At 36.6% G+C, this 1,796-nt stretch overlaps 1 pseudogene; it reads left to right on the top strand.

Annotated features, from left to right (window-relative positions):
- Nucleotides 1-220: 220 nt before the first annotated feature.
- LOC100156176 lies at nucleotides 221-1,377 on the top strand (annotated as a pseudogene).
- The last annotated feature ends 419 nt before the right edge of the window (nucleotides 1,378-1,796 follow it).

Raw genomic sequence — 1,796 nt, 5'->3', positions numbered from 1 at the left:
TAAGTGTGCCCTCTTTTTGAGTTCTCTAAGAATTGAAGCTGTAGATACTCCCAATAGGACAGTGAAAATCAGCAAGGCAAGAGGTAGTAAAAATTGTGAATGCCTTAGCATCTCCTACTAATTGTGGTACTTGCATGTCAACTTTTTTTTTTTTTTGCTGTTGTTGTTTAGCATCAGATTTAACTCACAAATATATAAATGGAGCTTTTGATTTACTACATCTGCGCCTCATAGATATCCCTCATTATTAAGGGTAATTGAGAGAAGAAACTATTTTTCAAAATTACAGATAAAATATTTCCTAATAGGAATAACTGTAGAGCATTTCAAATTCTTGAGAAGAACCCATAAGGATTTGGGTATACTTTTCTTGCTCTTGATAATAATTTACTAACATTTCTCTTTGTAGGTATTTCATGGACCCAGTAAATAATTCTAGGGTGGCTGAGTTTGTGTTGCTGGAACTCTCCAGTTCTTGGGAGCTCCAATACTTCTTCTTCATGTTGTTTAATCTCTTGTATGTCACCATTGTGCTGGGCAACCTCCTCATTGAACTCACAGTGATCTCTGAACCTGCCCTGCACACACCCATGTACATCATGCTCAGTAATCTTTCCGTTCTTGATGTGTTTCTGGCCACTTATGCAACCCCCAAAATGATCCATGATTTCCTCTATGAACCCAAGACCATCTCCTTTGAGGGCTGCATGGCCCAGATATTCCTACTCCATATCTTTGCTGGTGGAGAGATGATGCTCCTTGCAGCCATGGCATATGACAGGTATGTAGCCATATGCAAACCTCTCCATTATGCAACCATCATGAACTTGTGCAAATGTACAGGTCTAGTAGTAGGCTCTTGGGTGATTGGGGTCATGCACGCACTGAGCCAGTTAGCTTTCACTGTAAACTTGCTCTTCTGTGGTCCAAACATAGTGGACAGTTATTACTGTGACCTTACTTTGGTCATCAAACTTGCCTGTACAGATCCTTATGTCCCTGAAGTGTTGATGCTTTTGGATGGGGGTGACTTCATTCGTGCTCTTGCTGATCTCCTATACAGTCATCCTGGTCCCTGTGCGGCGTCGTTGCTCAGTGCACATGGCCAAAGCCCGAAGTACTCTGACTGCCCACATCATTGTAGTGACCCTCTTTTTTGGGCCGTGTATCTTCATCTATGCTTGGCCTTTTAGCAACTTTCCAGTAGATAAAGTCCTTTCTGTGTTCTCTACAGTTTTCACACCTATATTGAACCCCATTATCTATACATTGAGAAACAAAGAGGTGAAATCAGCAATGTAAAAACTAAAGACCACGTATATAAATTCTAGGCTGTTATCTCAGCTGTCTCTCTCAAGATTAGATTTGTTGAGTTGAGTAGACAGAAAAAAGTTGGACTTTTTTTCTTGTGAACACCATTATTTTTAAAAATAATTTGGTTTAAAGTGATAAATGTAATATATGTTCCTTGTTAAATATTTATAATAAAGAAGCTTACATGCAATTATACATTCTCTAACTATACTTACTTTTGGTATAGTTTTATAGTTTATAGTTAATTTCCTTATATTTGCTACCTAATATCAGTGACAAGATGTTTAACAAACTATTGTACAATTTATATTGTATGAAATTAATTTCATAAAATTTAGGTGCATATTCATACTGGCTAAACTAAAAATTCCATTTCCTTTATAATCTAAAATGTTTCAAATAATCTGTAAGATTTAGTTCCAGACTAAAAACAATCCCATTAATCTTTTTTTCATACATTTTACATCAAAAAGATCCATAGA

Source organism: Sus scrofa, unplaced genomic scaffold (genome assembly GCF_000003025.6).
Source record: "Sus scrofa isolate TJ Tabasco breed Duroc unplaced genomic scaffold, Sscrofa11.1 Contig1966, whole genome shotgun sequence".
Taxonomy (NCBI): Eukaryota; Metazoa; Chordata; class Mammalia; order Artiodactyla; family Suidae; genus Sus; species Sus scrofa.
The sequence above is the reverse complement of the archived record's forward strand: the minus strand, read 5'-3'. Positions and strand labels throughout refer to the sequence as shown.